The 19,875-nt window shown below is 32.8% G+C and overlaps 1 protein-coding gene across 2 annotated transcripts in view; it reads left to right on the forward strand.

The window, feature by feature from the left end:
- Positions 1 to 19,875, forward strand: part of LOC138329419 (myoneurin-like) — a 68,759-nt gene that overhangs the window by 5,271 nt on the left and 43,613 nt on the right. The window contains exon 2 of one of the 2 annotated variants that reach the window (XM_069276408.1): positions 3,780 to 3,858. The gene's annotated coding sequence lies outside the window, so the exon portion shown is untranslated. Of the gene's footprint in view, positions 1 to 3,688; positions 3,859 to 19,875 lie in introns of those variants that run through there. The other variant, XM_069276409.1, reaches the window with a different exon arrangement.

Consider the following 19,875-nt stretch of genomic DNA (forward strand, 5'->3'; position numbering starts at 1 on the left):
GATATAAGACAATGGGATTATGTGATAAAAGACAATAGGTGACATCCATGGGATATAAGACAATGGGATTATGTGATAAAAGACAATAGGTGACATCCATGGGATATAAGACATTGGGATTATGTGATAAAAGACAATAGGTGACATCCATGGGATATAAGACATTGGGATTATGTGATAAAAGACAATAGGTGATATCCATGGGGTATAAGACAATGGGATTATGAGATAAAAGACAATAGGTGATATCCAGGGGATATAAGACAATATAATATTTGTTATAAGATTTGATAATAGGGTGGGAGTGGTAGGGTTGGGGGTTATGTTGATAAAAAAACATTAATATTTATATGATAAAAGACCATAGGTCTGTGTAGTATTTCTCTCATAGCCTGTGTGAGATTGAGTGAATTGGGGATGCTTTTTCTTAACTTTAATCATTAAGAGTTAACTGATGTTGAATATCATAGTGCTTTAAATATATTCATATTAAAAGTATTAATCTCACATTTATCATTTGATTTACTTTTCTTTAAAAAGGTGATATTGAAATTAAGATAAATGGATTTGTTGTTTTAAAAATAGATCAAACATCTCAAATTTAAATTGACATAAAATCTTAGATATCATGTTGCCATGACAGTATTGAACAAGTCATGCATTACCAAAGACATGTTAACCTTCGGTTTCATTGGCATTGAGATTAGTAATTTGGGAGAAGTAGCATTTTTTTCTGACTTGGTATCATCGTAGCTAGGCCTTTGGATTATAAGATTTCATATCCATCACAAATAGTATCAAATTGGTATATTTGTCAATCTGCTTTACCACATGGACATGACGTACATAAATGTCACCGGTGATGTTAATTAGCAGGTGTCCATATATGGTCAGACACGCATTAAACAATAACATATAATCAAATTGTCATCCGTGTATATCCATGTTGATTCGATTTCACTGTTGTTGACAGATCTAATCTAAAAGAGATTCTATATTTAGCTTATTTGTGTTGATCAGGAAACAACACTTAACAATGATATTGTCAGTTTGTAAACAAGCTGTATTGGTAAAACCTCCCACTGCTTTAGCACGAGAAGAAACTGTTAAAAATATTAATATTTGAAATGAAAAACAGTTGTTAATCTTTTTAAACCTGTTAAAGAAAACAATTTCTTTAAATTTCATGCCATTTTATTCAAAAAGCTTTTAAAAATCATACAGTAAAAAGAGTTAGGAAATGTTATATAATGATGATAAATGTAAATGGTTGTGATATAAGAAGAAATCTTGATATGGGAAGTAACTCCATACAAAAGACTTCACATGGGAGATAACTCAATAGTTTGTTCTTTTAATGTTAATATTAAATCCATTTCTTGTCCATCAAGAATGTTTAAAGTTCATGCTACCTCTGTATTTTACATGTCCTATGGAAACTGAAAAATCAATTTACCTTTGATATCCAGCGCGAAGCATATGTACGAATTGTGTCTGGTTACAGCTTTAATTTGTACATTTAACAGTGATTAGTTGATTTATCAATAAACTTTATGGACAATAGCTTCTATGTCTTTTGTGATTAAGCATGTCTTACGACATTTGCCGATATAGACGCTAAGACTTGGAGTTATCAGGACTCTGTAGGCCTCCCCCGTGCAAGGGAATAAAAAGGAAATCATACTTAATGCGATTTTTGATAGATTACATATTTGTTAAGACCTGGGACGTTTCACTTGTCATTGTATGATGCGGTTCTCCGTGGCTCTATAATACCTTGATGCCTTATTTATGGGTCAGATGTACACCGTTGTTTCTGTGAGCTAGTTATCTCGGCATGATAGCTCCCTAAAACACTGCAGTGCTAGTGCAGCTTTTTCTGCAGTTTGACTTTGGCATTTGAAGGTCGGAGGGCTGATGATTCTTTAAAATGATTGGAGAAGAAAAAACGACTGAAGGCCTGATGAAAATGGCAGCATATTTGCATACCGGAAAGATTAAAATTTTGGTGTTAATTATTTTCTAAGAATTACCCTGACGTATGGTTCATTTATAGGTACTCTATCACATTTGCGTCAAGGTCAGGAAAAAAAATTAAAAAGGCGATGGTTCTGTAGTCCTCTGCAGGATTGATATCATCAGTACTGGCCATAGGACAGACATGTGTCATTACACATAACCATATATTGGTTCATTTAAACTCTGAATGTTATATTTTGATAAGGAAATGATGGCCACTTTAGCTTTTTACTTTGCTTGAGTTAGGTTACTGTGATCTAAAGGATTAAATTAGGTCATTGTGTGAACACTTGAAATTAGGTCACTGTGATCTAAAGGATTGAATTAGGTCACTGTGTGAACCCTTGGAATTATGTCACTATGTCCTAAAGGATTAAATAAGGTCACTGTGTGAACCCTTGGAATTAGGCCACTATGATCTAAAGGATTAAATAAGGTCACTGTGTGAACACTTGGAATTAGGTCACTAGGATCTAAATGCTTGAATTGTATCTAAATGTTTGAATAAGGTCACTGATCTAAACACTGTAATTAGGTCACTGTAATCTAAAAAGCTTTGTAATCTATATTACTGTATTCTTAAATGATAATTTGAGTCTTTTTAATTGGAAGGTTCCTTTATCCTAAACTTGAATGACCGTTTAAAGTTATATGTTGGGTAAAATACACCATCACAACAAAACAGCCACCTTTGAACCGAAGAACTGAAAGACTTGTTTGTAATACATACAATGTTATTCATGAATTAGAAATATGAAAATTGTTCAGTAATAAATCAAATATTAATGTGTAACCAAATTAGATTCTAACCCGTAGAGTAACCACAAATATGAGAAAATAATTCATGAATTGATCTTGCAATGATAGATGCACACTTAGCAATGATGATAGGCCATCTTTGGGAATAAGCACAGTACCTCCTTATGGTGGGGCGAAAATTTTATGGTGAAATATCTTACGTCGACAAAGCACCTGGAACTGTGGTAGTTGCGCAGAGTTTCAACGGGGGAAGACATCATTACACAATTAAGATTTTGATGGCCCTTCCGATTTATCATCCATAGATTAGACTGCGTGCTATTTCTTCATCCAGCCATAAATAAAGGTAATTGCTCAAATATTGTTTCTTACTTTTTTGTTTCTTTTGTAACTGTGGGCATAGTATATTGATTTGAATAGTTTTTAAACGCCGGTAGATATCGTGCCAGTCGAGCTGGTTTCTGATTGGTTAGTTGCTGTTATGAAGAAGAAGAAACAGCTATCTCATGATTGTCAAAACTTGGTTATTAACATGTTTCTTGTCCAATCGCTCCACACACAACTGATCTATGGTCCCTTTTCTCAATATTCTGAAAGATTTATCAACTTATGCTGCACATACATTGAGTGAAAACTGTTGTATTTTGAACGATTTATCTCGCAATCATTGAAGTAAGGACAATGACACTGTTGTCTTGAGTAAATTTGATTGTTTTCTCTAATTTTATCAATTAAAGGGATGGTGATTTGTGTAATCTTTGTAATGTTCAGCTTAATTTACGATGGTCTCTATTTTCATTTTAATCCTTAATGTTCCAAGATAAAAAAAGGTTTTTTTTTGCATATATTCAAATCACCTTTTATATAATTTGGGTATAGATAATAATGAACAAATCAAATGCATTAACAATTTATTCAAATATGTTAATAGCCAAAGATTGCTGGTGTAATATATTCTTCAGAAATATATTTCTATTTATTTGTTTGCTGTGTTCTTGCAGAGCAAGGAAGATTAGACCCAGAAATTGGACGAGTCTTCAGGAGAAAGTTTTGAGGAGAAAGACCCTGCCTTAACTTCAGGTTGGTACCCTATGCTTCATATAATTATCCTTACGGTAAATGTTAATCTTTAAAAATTATATAGAAGAAAAAAAAAAAAAAAAAAAAATTCTGCATGCTTGCATGAAATCAGAACTAATGATGAATATTGTTGTAGCTTGGTACATTCTATTCACATTGTTCTCCGTCTTTATAGGTATCTAATCTTAAATGTGGAATAAATTGAAGGGGGAGTGGAATAAATTGAGGGAAAAACATAACAAACAAACAAAAATTGTATGAAACATGCCTTTTATGAAGTTCTAGATGATGATCAGGTGCTTACAAGATATAGAAAATATTGGTACCTTATTTTAGATTTTCGTCCAAGATGGAAACATCTTGGTTTAATTCTTCCCAAGGTAATACATTTCTCTGTCTTTGGAACATTTCTCTTGTCTTTTGAATAGAAGAATATTTCAGAAAATAAATAGTACACCCATCAAGTTGATGTAGAGTGTTGGCCCTGTGATTATTTTTGGAAATAACTTTGTTTTTAGGTTATTTTGATTAAAGTAAAAATAAAATGGAAGGAGAGGGGTGGAGTAATCTCTGTGCAATATTTTTCCAAAACTCTGGTTAATTCTGAGTTCTTATTGAATTTGTTGTAAGCATGATTTGCATGGTTTTAACATAATTTCATAGTATTCAATATTGCATGTGATCTCTGTCCGTTTCTGCATGTATACAATGGTTTGGTTTTACATGTCAAAAAGTCAAGATTAAAGCTGAAAAGCACCTTGACAAATAAATGCACTGAGAAATTGTAAGTTTGGAGGATTTGACTATAGAGTTTGATAAGGAGTACATCTTGAAATAAAATAAAAATTGCAATTTGGCTAAAAAACAAAACATGGCTGGGTACTTTTTGGTATACATTTGGTAAACACTGGGTGTGCAATATTACGTCTGCTTTCGGGTAAAACATTTTGCTTGAATGACATCATCTTGGCCAGGAGACAGCCCCTTGTGTCTGCAGTTGGCTTGTCTACAGCGCCAACAATAAAAAATCCTCCAATAAAATTCCTTGGTCCAGATGGCATTCAGATGATATGGAGAATATGATGGGTAAACATGAAAGGGCAAGGTCACAGCTTCAAAATTTGTCTGGGATATAAAATTTAACCTCTAAATGGTTGATATAAGATCAGTGACTATTTTGGGTGTATTTGGGGCCATATTATGGCTGATTAAAGGCCATTTCCCCTATGGAAATTAAGCTGTATTTTCCTAATCCTATATCAATTTTTTTTCTAATTGAAGAAAACGATATCTATTGAATACATTGTACATGTATATTTCAATGGAAAAAATGTATTATTTGTACCAATTAAATAGGTGCATGCCTCTGAAATTCTCTTATATGAAAACCTTTGAATGTCCTTCTAGTCTAGGCCTATAGCAGGTCCATCTATTTAGATGTTAGAGGTCAGTATACCAAATACAATCTTTACTTGTAATGTTAATCTGCTTGTATCTGATAATGCTCTTCAGAAAACTGCAAAGAATTTTCAGACAGTTATTTCTTGAAAAAAGTGAAAAGCTGATGGCAAATGTGTGCAAGGTCAAGGTCAAAGCTGAAGAATCAGTAAATGTTGGTGGGAAAATTAGCTTGGTGTCTAAAACTCTTGACAAATTTTACGAGAATTCACTTATTTATTCTAGACATCTGTCTCTGATTTTCTTTTTCAAACCAATTATGAAGGTCATGCATTCAAGGTCAATATTAAGCTTAAAATGATGAGAAAATGACTGTTGAGTGTTCAAAGTAGCAAAAATAATTTACAGATTTTCTTGGTAAAAAAATCTGGAGTACTTGGAGACAAAACCTTTTTTATCTGGCTATTGTTCCACCAAGGTCACCTTGATGGCTAGAGGCAGGATGTCACCATAGGTCCTTGTTAAGATATATGGAAGCAATGTATGTAATACATCCAATTCAGTTTTGAGTTGGTATACAAATGACCATCACATGATTTCATTGATTTCATTGAAATTTCCATCAAAAATAAAATTTTGAGTTGTTTAAGTGATAATTAAACTAAATTGTAATGTGTAATTCTGTTGAAATCTATCTTTTAACATAAGGTTAGAAATTTGTTTTAGATAATATGATTAATTAACCTTGCCAATTATACTGACATATTCAAAGAAGGATGGCTGTTTTTGATTTTATTGTACAAGAATAGGTAGTGCCTTTACCCAGAAGCTTTTTAAAACTCAATTAACCTTTAATATGAAGCTCACAGATAGAGACGTTTGATTTAATTTGCACTTGTCCTGAAAGGGTACTATATGTTTTTTATTTATCCTCCAATCACCATGGGTATTTTCTTATACTTTCGACATACTTTATATGCAAATAAGTGATTATGTCATATGACGATTCGGGGCTATCCTTACACGTAAATTGGTAATTAGGATATGGAATTAGCCTTATAGAGATAGCTATACTGAGAGCTTTAGTTTGTGATCACCCAAAGGTTTTGCTTGCTAAATCAGGTTTTATTGGCCTTCTCTAGTTATTGCCTCATTTTTCAGAAACTTGTAATTAATTTATCAGAAATAAAAATAAGTCAATAGCCATTAAGATATTAATATCATTTTATTGTACTACAAACGGAAATGAAATCAAAACCCCATTTTGAAAATTATTAACATAATTCCATAAACCCAATTTGGCACGGTTTTTGGTGTATTTTAGTTTAAAAGATTTGGTTTAATGTTTATCGAATGTACATAAATCTTTGATTGTATCGTCATAGGTACGGGAAGCACCTGTTAAACAGTTACATTATAATGTATAATTGTCCTTGTACTTCCTAGTTAGTTAGATATGGTGCCATTATTTTATTTAATGTGTAGAAGTAACATTATAGAATGCTAAACTACTCTAGAATTGTGTCCAAAATGTACAATCCCTTTTTAAAGTAACTTAAATATTGATTTATTAATTATCCATTAGAGACCTAAAATGGTGCAATGAAAATAATTGGGAGGACAAATCTGGTTAAGCTATTTTCAGAATATTATGAATGGATGCATTGCCAAATTTGAATAAGTCAAGATGTTGAAAAAACCTCCCTATTCATTCTTTGAATATCTTAATTAATACAAAGTGTAATTAAGTGCTCTCTTCTAGAAATCCAACTGATCATTTCGACAATTGTAGAATATTGTTTCCAAGACAACATCATTGTCACCATGTAACTCTTTAACCAAACCACTTTATGCAAGTAAGATATTGAGGAAGAGTATGCCAAAAGGAAATTGAATGAAAATGAAAAGTAGACATGTAGTTCCAAGTTATTTTAGAAATGGTGCCATTATTTTCATTAGTGTGTAAAAGTAACATTATAGAATGTTAAAATGCTCTAGAGGTTGGGCTAAAATCTTTATTTTCTTCCTTTAAAAAGCATTCCTTTCAACTGATTTTAAAAAACAAAAAGCAAAACAAAAAATCTTGTGACAATGTTCAGGATCAAGACAGATCCAAGTTTTCAGTAACAGGAATCCAAAAAGGCTTGCAAACTTTCAAGATTAATAGAAAAAACAACCCTTGTGTACGGAACGAAATCTGCTTGTAATCATAGCAAAGTGTAAATTACTCAAAAAGTAGTTTTCTTCACAGGGAATATTTACACAAGTTTGCAATATAAAAAAAAAATGTCCAGAAATTAAAATTGAAGTTGAAGAATGATTACAACTATTATAGAATAATTTGATTCTATGACTTGCCGTTGTGGGTGTCAAGCGCCAGTGTAACGGAGGATGCAGTGACCCAAGGAAGGGTTTTGAATGGAAATCGGTTAGATTGCATTGTGGCATGTACATACCCTGGGTAGCCTTGCCTGTAATGATGGGTGATTTGGGGCAGTTAGGCAGGCCACTATTGGGGGTAGGCCGGTCAGAGGGTCAGTGATGTTATTATTGATCATGAGCAGGTGCTCTTAACAATACAGGGATGCTGGCTTATGCTGCCTACGTCTATATATTAAGCTGGGCTGGGCCAGTGTCTGATTTATATCAATGCATTGTGTACTTCCCATCAGCCAAATAATTACACATGCATAAATCAGTGGAGCATGAATTAACGATTTCTTTACTAGGTACGTTGAGTGGGGTACCCAAGCTCCCTATTTGCTGAGAGCCGTCTATTGTTGATTTCGCCCTTTGACAGATTTGATAAGTCTGATATCTTTGTTTCTTTACTGTTGTGTCGTCTCAAGTCAAAATCTCTGGTCCAGATGGTCGTCTTTTCTTACACAAATCCAATCTAGCTCCTTGACCCCGCTAGGTTGTGTTCGACTATGGAAACTAACTTATTATGACTTTCCAATGACCTGACCTAGCCACCCAACCAACGGAAGCAAGCTGAGAACTGTAATGAATAAATATCTTGGACAGGCTATTATCACAAGCGTTAATGTTGAACTGAGATTTGATTGGGCCTCTGTAAATCCCTGATAGATATTGTGTGTACGAAGGCACTACTATCAATACTAGGTACATTCAAAACATTAAATACAGCTATTATCACACGCCACTGGTCGGGATAGCAGATGGGAGGGTCTCCCACTAGATAAGGACTGTAAGCCTGTGCAGATGTAACAACATGTTGGATAAAACAGGTACACTTTGTCACTGAAAACTTATTGATTACTTCTAGATATTTAATACCCTATATTCATGAGGCCTGGGTTTATGAAATATTGATTTTTCTTTGTTACAGCAGCCAGTTTTTAATTGGGAAGCAGAAACATGATTCAGATTGCAAATGGTCTTTATTCATACATAGCTAGAAATTTGTTCATTGCATTTTATCTACTAGGATGTTTATATTAGAATAAATCGAAAAGGTTAAATATCAGAAAAAAATCAATCAAAATTAAAATATTTAAATTTATAAATGGAATATTACATTTTAGAATATTTTCCCTATATTTAGTAATTAATTCTTTGAGGTTTTGATTTTTATTTGATCAAAAATATCTCTAAAGGTTAATGGAAGCTTTCATTTTAACAGAATTATTGATGTTAGAATTTTAAAACAAATGATTTAGTTAAAAGTGAAATCAGATTTTAATTTCAATTTTATATTTAATATGAAGAATTCTTTAATGTAATTTTATTGTGTTAGGTAAATTGCATAGCAAAAATAATACAAACAAGTAAAAAAAAAAATATAAAAATAAAACAACAAAAAAACAAATGAAGATTTTCTTTCATTTTGTAAATAATTGAATAGGAAATAAGTTCAAATGATTGAATATCATTCATAGTTTATTTCATACAACATAATCATCTAACTATGTTTTAAGCATGTATATGCTGGGTGATTCCAAATTGTACTTTATTACGGAATATTGATAGGATCTTATAATAAGGAACCCGGGATATTATATCCTGCAGGTGCTTGCATTTATTAAAGAATGCAGGAGGTGCATATGATGCAAATTATACTATAATAGTTATCCTTAGCTAAGAGTGCAAATTAAAATGCAGTTCAGTCGACCTGTAACCTATTGTGTGCGGAGAGGCACAATGTTCAATATTAACTGTCAATAATTTCTTACTCGTTCAAAATGTGTAGTTAATTATCGCATCACTTGTACTCTTAACAGGAATAAGAATATCCAGGTTTTGACTCCATAGAAAGAGCTTAAATTGGTATTGAAGTTCTAATTCAAACTCTAGCCCCTAACATACTGTGTAGCTGATTATTTTCGCGGGCAAAATTTTTTAATTTCAACTATTAGCAAGAATAATAAATTTCAAATAATAAAAATTTTGCAGTCTGAATTAAGGTGTATTGGTAGCTGATGCCATTAATCAATTTATATTGTATTTCAAAAATTTACTCTGTGTGGCCGCGGTAGTGTCCTTCAAAATCGCAGAATCATCTTCACCACAAATATTACTGACTTTACAGTATATAAGGTAAAAATTCAGTAGTTCGTTCTTGGACTCAAATGTGTGACATGGGGTAATTATGAGAAACAGAGTTGAAAGATTTCAAATAAGAAACTGGATGAAGTAAATGGTAGAGATGTAATAAGGAATGCCTGCTGCTTAAATCATTGATAAAATATAATCCGCCCTTTATTACCGACCTTCTATGACTCAAATTTTACAAAGACTAAGCACTCGCTGCAGGGCAGTATTAATTTTTGATGTCATTTCTTGTGCATTGCCAAAACTGTCCGAGATATCGTCTCTTAGGAATAAATGTAAGTCTTATGTAGAGTTATTGGATGTGAATGGCATGCAAAATGTTTGCGTGTTACATGCCATTATGGATTATCTGGGGTAATAATAAAATGGGTGCCAAATATCATTCAAAGACTATAAGTTGTTTTTAAACAAAGGTAGACAACTCTGCTATTTAAAGTACAATTGCTCTTGACCATCTGTTGGGGTGTTTTCCTTGGTAAAAACCTTTCTCAGTAAGATGGTTTCTCAGTAAAACCTTCAGACATCTGTAGTTGTTTGTTTAGGTTGGGAATTGAACACTGCATAAATCATTTATTTTCGAAAACCTGAAAACATAAATATAATGATCCTTTTATTAGGCCACTGTCAAACTATTTGTTTTAGGTGTATGTGTCATACTTTACTGAATAATTTTATCTTTAATTGATATAAATTAGCACCATGCCTAAATAAGGAAGTTGCTCTTGGATAAGTTACGATTTCTAGGAAAAAAACTTGTTTAACATAGTTCATTTTTCGAGATATACTCAACAAAATACCAGTTACTAGTATTTTTCCCTGGTTAAAATTTTCAAGATTTGAACCAAAAAAGAGGAAATTGAATTTTAGCATTGATAAATTTCATGAATCTCACTATCGGTGTGTATGTGATTTAACCATTTTTTCGTGATGTCCGGCAATGTCTCACGATATCGCGAAAAGATCATTCTAACAGAAATAACCGTCTATACAGTAAATTGTCTTTGATAAAAATCATTAGAAAAAATTGTCAGAAAACATAAACAAGTCAATATAGGAGAAATAAAACTTAATTCTGCTTTTCTACATAATTATTTCAAAGTAATTAATTACTCGATAGTCATCTGTTAGTCAAAGTTCATTTTATGCTTTCAAGACATTGTTGTTTACTATCGTTAGCATGTAAATGAATTGGTAAACTTGATCTTGCTTATAGTAATGTTAAAAATTTAATGACTCCTGGGTGTTTTTCAGAAACGTTTATTGCCATTTCGAAGGTAATTCTTTGTTGATATTTTCACGGAGTTGAAACGATGCCATGCTTCAATGTGATTTGTTGTGCAGCGTCCAGAGCTCAGACAGTTATGGTAATGATTGATACACGACAAAGGTGAAAACTCTTCTGCCATCTCGATGCTTACCACCGATTATTGGCGTTCGGAGTATACCAGCACACTTCGGCACGAATTTAATGCTGACCCGTTGCTTGCCCTCTCAGCCATTCGATATTGGCCTAAGTAGTCCCTCGTGACAATATTGAAAGAAGCAGTTATTTTGGCCGGTATGATAAGTATCGGTGACTGCCTACAAAATCTCGCGCCTGATATAACGTGATCCTTAATCAAATCCTTGATGTGACAGAGTATACATATTAGTTTTCTTCCCTCAACAGTTCCTCTGGAGTAAAAACAAACTCATAGCTTCTAAATCCAATATTAGCCATGTTTCTACATGCCTTAAGGGTACCATGGACACTAAAACCCAAATATCAAATTTAGATCTAACACCTTCTTTGCCCCCGTTTTTTGCCCTCTTAAACCAATCAAAAACATTGTTCCAAATTTTATCTTTTTAAATTGTGTTGGGTTGTGACATTCTGTTAAACTCGTGTTCCTGATGTAGCAGCCTAGACAAACTTGGTAGAGCACCAGAACAGATTGCATGCGACCAAGCAATTTAATAAGAGAATGGCTCTGGTAGGGAAACGCTCGGAATGGTAAAATTGGGAGGTGTTGTGATTCGGCCGTATAGGCTTCTAGCAGGGCCCCTTGTATAGGAACCAATTCTGATGTACGTTGTGACATAATCCTAAGTCATGCAAATTGCAGTGTTCATTAGCTAGGAACAATAGCGCATCTCGCTGCACCGTGCACAATGACACCCAGTTGGTACCATTGCTGCGTATCGCTGTGGAAGGATGAGGGGAGAAGAAGAGTGGGAAGGTGCACCGTGGCGTAAAAACTGTACAGCTTGTGTTACAGGAATACTGCTCGAAGCCTGCACGATAATTACAAAAACATAAATGAAATATTGAATTTCTCGATTGTTATCGAGTTTTCCATTTCGTTTCATTGTTGCAATTCTATATGGGCTTCCAAAGAGTTGATTTTGTTAACACTTTAGAATTTTACAAAGTTTCAACTCGCCAAGTACAATTTATTATTCCTATTTTTTTTCTGTTTTCTATATTTTACATTCACAAAGTACAATATTTTCTTAACTTTAGTGAAATAGAATATTTAAGTTTAACTTTTCATTAAAACTTTGACCCAAAAAAATTCTACATACTACAGATGTTTGGAAATTTTTACTAGAAATAATTTGTATGTTTGAAATAGAAAGTATAATTACATATGCTTATGTTTAATTTATAGCAGGATATATTACAAAAAGCAATTATTTACTCTCTGCAAATGATTCTGCAATACTTAGGTCACTTACCGGAACAAATAACATAGATTTTGTTTTCTATGGCAAAATGGAATAAATCAATGAATTTTTCATTACCAGGAGTGAGTCTACTTAACGAAATATATGCATGTGTTATATGTATATGTATATATTTGTAGAGTATTGAAACGTAAACTTGTTAATAGTAAACCTAATGAAATGCATTATTCATGTAAAAAATATCAAATTGATAAGTCCCTCATCGTGGTAATGGGAATATACAGGTCGTCAAATTAATTCAAACGTGTTGCGTGGCTCGTGTCCCCATCTGATTACAATATACACTGATGGTACATTTACTACTTGTTATAAACCCTGTATATATCATTAAGTTAATATCATACATCAAATCATTATCAATAGCCATTGATGCGGCGTAGACCGAAAATAATCAAAAATTAATTGAAAAATGAAATGAAAGCACTTAATCAATGTCAGAATTAAAAGCCATTGGATTATAGAATTCAGGAATGGTATAAAAGAACCATTGGGATCTATTGAAGCTTAAAATGGGTATATTTCTACATTTAAAGCATTACATCTCGACTACATTAGCACTAGAAATGTTTTCCACCTATATCTTATCAGTGTCAGGTGGTCAAAAGTTTTAAAACAAGGCTACAAGATGTTTATTTTAAATTTGATGTCCTATTCTTTTCATTGATAACATCTTCTGTTATACTTTTATTTGATCAGTTTTAAATTTTACTCCTTTCATTAACATGCTTTAAAGATTTCTTAGTAATTTAAATTGATAATCAATTTATGAAATTGTCAAGTTTCATAATTTTCTAATCAGTATCGTCAATAAAAAGATATTTTAGTATATTGCTCTGCTCCTCAAATGTGCTATTTCATCAATAATGAAGAAAACATAATTAAAATTATTGTTTACTTTGTCCTATGGCACAAATGGATTAAATTGACCTAAGGTATACTATATATAGATTTTCATTTCTATCTATTCTTGAGTATCTTTGTAATATGCCCAGATGGCGCGGATTAGAATGGAGTCCAATGTAGAAGGTTCTTTTACCGATTCATCTTAATCTTTTATATGTAATTGACGGCTTCTTAGTCTACCCATTATAAGTGAATCTGTTTCTTTACCACAGACAATTTATATGTTTTTGTGTCGGTGAATTAAAGTCCAGAAGAAGATTAGTAGTACATTGCTGATTTTGTTACAGGTTTACGTTCTTCAATTGAAATCATAAGAATATCACATGATAAAAGGTCACAGTGGTCGAAGACTTAGGGGTCAACTTGACCGCTTATATAGAAATGGGAATTAATTTTTGCAAAGCCGCATCCAGATCAATAGTGCATTCACGACTAGAAGGTCACATGTTGTGATCGGCTAGCGAAAATATAGAGGTTAATAGGAAGTGACTTGAATGCGTGGCTTTATGCTTTAGTATCTCACAAGGGGATTCAAACCGATCTAATATGTATTGAAAATTCTCTAATTTCTTTGTATCTTTTATTGAAAGCTAGTTGAAGTATTTTACTTCAATCTCAATAAGCATCGCATTGTTAGAGTCAGACCAAATTATTGGCTATCTCTTTGTGGAGAGCAATTCTTTATCTTGTATCAGGTGTTGAAAAAGTCGAATTTCATTGACGTAATTCATATAAAAATGATTCGCGCACAAAAGCTTTTCACAGTTCACTTGTTACAGTTATCAACAGAATGGCTTTGTGAATGGGCATTTTGGGGAGTCGTCATTCAAGATTAAAGTTTTCAATTCATTAACCCCATAAACAAAATTCTCATACATCAAGTAAAACAAATATTTCTTTACTAATCATCTATCATTTATTCATGATAACGATTAAAAGTCAAAAAGGATTGAAAGGAAAATTTTCTGCAATTTTCTACAAATATTTCTTGTTACACAACAATTAGTATTAATTCTTCAAAACATTTTGAAGTTGCATAAATGCATAGATATTTACACTTCGAACTGTGCATTTTACCAGCTATCACCAAAATAATTTTTTTTACATTAATATTTTCTAAAATTTATTGAACAGTTAAATGATCATACATAACATGTGTTCAGAAAAAACATGGAAGATAAACTGTTATTAGTTGTTAGTATTTAGGAGGCTTTAGGATGACAGAATTCTGGGCTAGGCTGCAGTTGTTCTTCTTTCTGGTCTTCTTAAATGCATATATCATCTTCTATAGCCTCTTTCCAGACTTCATGGCTGCGGCTTAAATACAAGAAATTCATTGTCAATTCATAAATTCAAAACGATCAAATGTGTAAGTTCAGAAATATATTTTTGCAAATTAAAGTGGAAATTTCATCTTATCTTAGGAATTTGTGAGAGTTAAATTGGTGCCTAGTCTTTGATGCAGTAAGGGTTTTATTTCTGAATCGTCTTGGCCATAGTCTTTGGTAAAATAAAGAGTTTTAATTGGAGGCGGCTTGCCTGTGGTCTTTGGTAGAATTAGGAGTCGGTATTGGGCGAAGCAGGTCCAAGGCATAATCATGGCGTCATTTGCATGGGATAGCAGTTGTCGCTTTAGTGCTGGATTGGAGAGCTCCGATAAACCAGTACCGCCAATTAATACTAACACAAATGGGAATTGACCTTTGTCAGAAATAGAACGACCTTGATTGCATGTGCTGTTTTTCCAACCTTATGACACAATTGCATTTTAGAGATGACCTTTGTGATGGATTATAGTTGCACATCAGCCTTGTGTTGTAGGCTGAGGATGGTCTTACAGAAGGTATTGTGTCTTCATCACAGAATCTGCTACCATGTCTTCATCACAAATTAACAGTGACAGAATACAGAAGATCTTGTACCATATCTTCATCACAAATTAACAGTGACAGAAGACATAGTACCATGTCTTCATCACAAATTAACAGTGACAGAATACAGAAGATCTGGTACTATGTCTTCATCACAAATTAACAGTGACAGAATACAGAAGATCTGGTACCATGTCTTCATCACAAATTAACAGTGACAGAATACAGAAGATCTGGTACCATGTCTTCATCACAAATTAACAGTGACAGAATACAGAAGACATGGTACCATGTCTTCATCACAAATTAACAGTGACAGAATACAGGAGATCAGGTACCATGTCTTCATTACAAATTAACAGTGACAGAATACAGAAGATCATGTCTTCATCACAAATTAACAGTGACAGAATACAGACATTAGTACCATGTCTTCATCACAAATTAACAGTGACAGAATACAGAAGATCTGGTACCATGTCTTCATCACAAATTAACAGTGACAGAATACAGAAGATCTGGTACCATGTCTTCATCACAAATTAACAGTGACAGAAGACATAGTACATGTCTTCATCACAAATTAACAGTGACAGAATACAGAAGATCTGGTACCATGTCTTCATCACAAATTAACAGTGACAGAATACAGAAGATCTGGTACCATGTCTTCATCACAAATTAACAGTGACAGAATACAGGAGATCTGATACCATGTCTTCATCACAAATTAACAGTGACAGAATACAGAAGATCTGATACCATGTCTTCATCACAAATTAACAGTGACAGAATACAGAAGATCTGATACTATGTTCTTCATCACAAATTAACAGTGACAGAATACAGGAGATCTGATACTATGTCTTCATCACAAATTAACAGTGACAGAATACAGGAGATCTGATACTATGTCTTCATCACAAATTAACAGTGACAGAATACAGAAGATCTGATACTATGTCTTCATCACAAATTAACAGTGACAGAATACAGAAGATCTGATACTATGTCTTCATCACAAATTAACAGTGACAGAATACAGAAGATCTGGTACCATGTCTTCATCACAAATTAACAGTGACAGAATACAGGAGATCTGATACTATGTCTTCATCACAAATTAACAGTGACAGAATACAGAAGATCTGGTACCATGTCTTCATCACAAATTAACAGTGACAGAATACAGGAGATCTGATACTATGTCTTCATCACACATTAACAGTGATAGAATAGGCAAAGAAAAAAAGTGGATTTTATGGTTCAAGTAATTTACAATCAGGAACATATAATTTTCAATTTACAATCAGGAATTTGTTGACATTTTTTTCAGATCTAAGAACTAAAGTACTTTATGACAATACAAAATGTGATTATAAATAAAACCAAATGGTATACCAGCTAGGGTATATAGTTTATTGATCAGCACCAGGACCTACTAATAAGGTGTAATGACATCTCCAGTCAATATAAACTTATCAATACGTCATCACTAAGTGCTGATAAGTAATTATTGTTAATAAGCTATGTTAAATTTGGACCATACAATTTTTTCAGTTTATTTAGTCCAATAGTAGGTACAATTGTTCAGTAAAATAAATCAAAAATTGATTGATCACAAAATATATGATGTAGAGATATTGGAAGATTGCGAAGAAGATTTATGATATTTTAATTATTTTTATTTAAGACCAGTATTTAGTATCATAATGCTATGATTGAAGGAGAATGAATCGAAGTAAACACATTGAATAATTGAAATTCTTCAGTGAAAAATTTAATTTTGATAGGAAACCCATTGATATTTACGAGAACAATTTAGATAGAAATAATAATAAATTAATGAATAATGCATAGAATGATTGGAATTTTTCAGTGGAAAATTTCTAATAAAATTTTGTTTTACAACCATCAAAGTTTGTGTTATGTAATTCCCAGGCAGCCTCCTAATTTGATATGAAGTGAGATGTCCTTGTTAGAAAGAAACATAATTTCCACGGCTGATTTACATATCTTTATGGGGTGAATATTTTGTATGTTATTTCTACTTAGCTGTGATTGAGACCACGGTATGACAGATTTTATAGATGTGGTTATACCTTATTAAAAACTAAGAGAATGGGGATGGCAGTAGAAATGAGAAGAGGGAGGAATATTTAGCCAAGTTTGCATGCCTTGTCTCTCTAACTAACAATTCCAACGTAATGCATACATATTAGGCATACAGGCATATGTACTACTCAAAAATCAAGCAGCTCTCAGTTGCCATATGACTTGTTCTTCTCATATAAATATTCCCAAGTCTTTACTCAGTAATTTAACATTTTTTTATACGGAATTGATTTGCCTTACTTAAAGTTTCTGATTGCCATAGAGGAGACATCCATTTCCTTCTAGGGTAGCATTGACTTGCTATGAAAAGATATATTTCAAGTTATATAATGTGAAGTCTTGGCCTTGCTGCTATGGCTGCTGCTAGTGTTTGCTCATGCATCCAAGAAAATTTAAATACAAATGTGATTACATTGTTGGTACCGGTCGCCTTACACAGCATCGTTTAATACGTCACTGCAGTATGCAAATTGGGAGTGCAGTTTCTCCACATAGTTAGGTTTTTGAACTAATACATCGCTTCCCCTTATGTACAAATTCTGTTCCTTGAAAGTTGAATTTATGTGACAAGTTTGTCATGATTTGTGTAACTCCATGTTTTACAGGTCTTATGTAACAGGCAAAAGTTTTTGTTTCTTTGGAAACAAGTTACCATGGAAAACGAATTGCAGAAATGCTGCACTTGCGCTGCAGCTAAATTGCAGCTGCAGTAATAGTATGCTACGTGCATCACTCTTGGTGAATAATGGTCTAATTCTTCCTGAGGAATTCCAGAACCTGTCCTAAGAACACATATTTAAATAAAAAAAAAATAGGCATGCGATTCGAAACGTTGTTTTGAATTAGAACAAATCAATTTGTTTCCATTTTCTTGATTGATTTTCTCTATTTTTTAATTTCTTTGGGTACAGTTTTATCCAAAATCTGAAGTTTGTAAGATAATTTGTTTTTGTATGAAATGGTATTAATGTGTTTTTATTGAGTTTTATAAACATATGCCATAATGTGTGTATAGTTTAATTTGTCAATGGCTGTTAGGAATGCAGTAATAGAAAAGTATAAATATCTGACAACCCTTAACTGCCACTCTACCAGGTTGAAGCTTTAGAACATCATATGACAAGTGGAAAAGCTTTTTTTTTCTTTGATAGAAGGTTAGCGTAGTATTTCTTAAAATGATGATCGATAGATTCTCATTGCCTCATTGATGTACGGCTTGTGTGTTGACATGCCTCTGTTTAGTTGTCGAAAGAAGAAAAATTAGAGTTTAAAAATTCATCTTTTGAAATAGAATTACATTTAGATAATACATTAAAGATAAAATGAATTTTGAGTTACTTTATGAATGAAATTTTCAAATTTTTTGCAAATTGTCAAGCTGAAATTGAATTGACATTGTAGATTCCATCTATCGAACTGTGCATTAGCATTGCATGTGAGTCCTGCATGTTGTGTACAACTTGAGCGTACATTACACGAAGATCGGTGACCATTTCACCAGCGATGTTGGCTGTATCTGCCAAATGATATACTCGTAAAGTCATAAGAGGCCAGCATCACTTTTGGAATAGATCTATCGACATTTGTTAAGCAGTGCGCGTATTATTGGACATGTATTTGGTGATAAATACAGCTAGCAACATTAAACTTTCTTTGCTTACTGCACTTTACGAAGGGATGATATTGAAACAAGAAATCAATCCAAGTCATGGTCCATCAATTTTAATGACAGTTATTTATGTCAAACAAAAACAGAAGCAGTTTGTAAGCTAGAATTACATGGTGGAGTTTGGCACCAGTGCTTGCACTAGCTGCAGTCCCAACGACACTGATTTTACCATGTTTGATAGTTAGACACATAAACGTGTGTTGACATATGTGAGGATGTGACCTTGAGTCAACCAATTATGTATTGTCTCCATATCCCTGCAGGTACATCTTCATCACGCCCTTTAATTAACACCGATTTGTTTTTCCTTTTGAAGAAATTTAAACTAATTGACACCCAATTTGTTACCTGTCTATTGCCGTCTGTTAGAGTGGAAGTCATTGGCTGTTTGGGAATCATAGAGACATAGAATGGCCAATCAAATGTGTTGTGAATTGGGTCCAAAGGCACAATAGGTTTTAAAACATGATTCTGATTGTTTTGTTCTTTTACATTCAGTATATCAAGAAGAAATAGAAAAAAAATGGGAAAAAAACTTATTAAGGAAACTTAATTGGGCAATGCTGGTCGGATTCTAGATAATGTAGAACAATTGAGCAATACAGTTATCTGTTAGAAAAATTAAAGGTAACATATTTAAAAAAAAAAAAAAAAAAAAAAAAAAAATATGATTTGTTCTGTTGGTGTGAAAGGAATTGATGACAGTTGGCATTTAACAAATTTCATTTGAGCATTGATATTTTCTTGAACTGGAATTTA

This window comes from Argopecten irradians, chromosome 8 (genome assembly GCF_041381155.1).
Source record: "Argopecten irradians isolate NY chromosome 8, Ai_NY, whole genome shotgun sequence".
Lineage (NCBI taxonomy): Eukaryota > Metazoa > Mollusca > Bivalvia > Pectinida > Pectinidae > Argopecten > Argopecten irradians.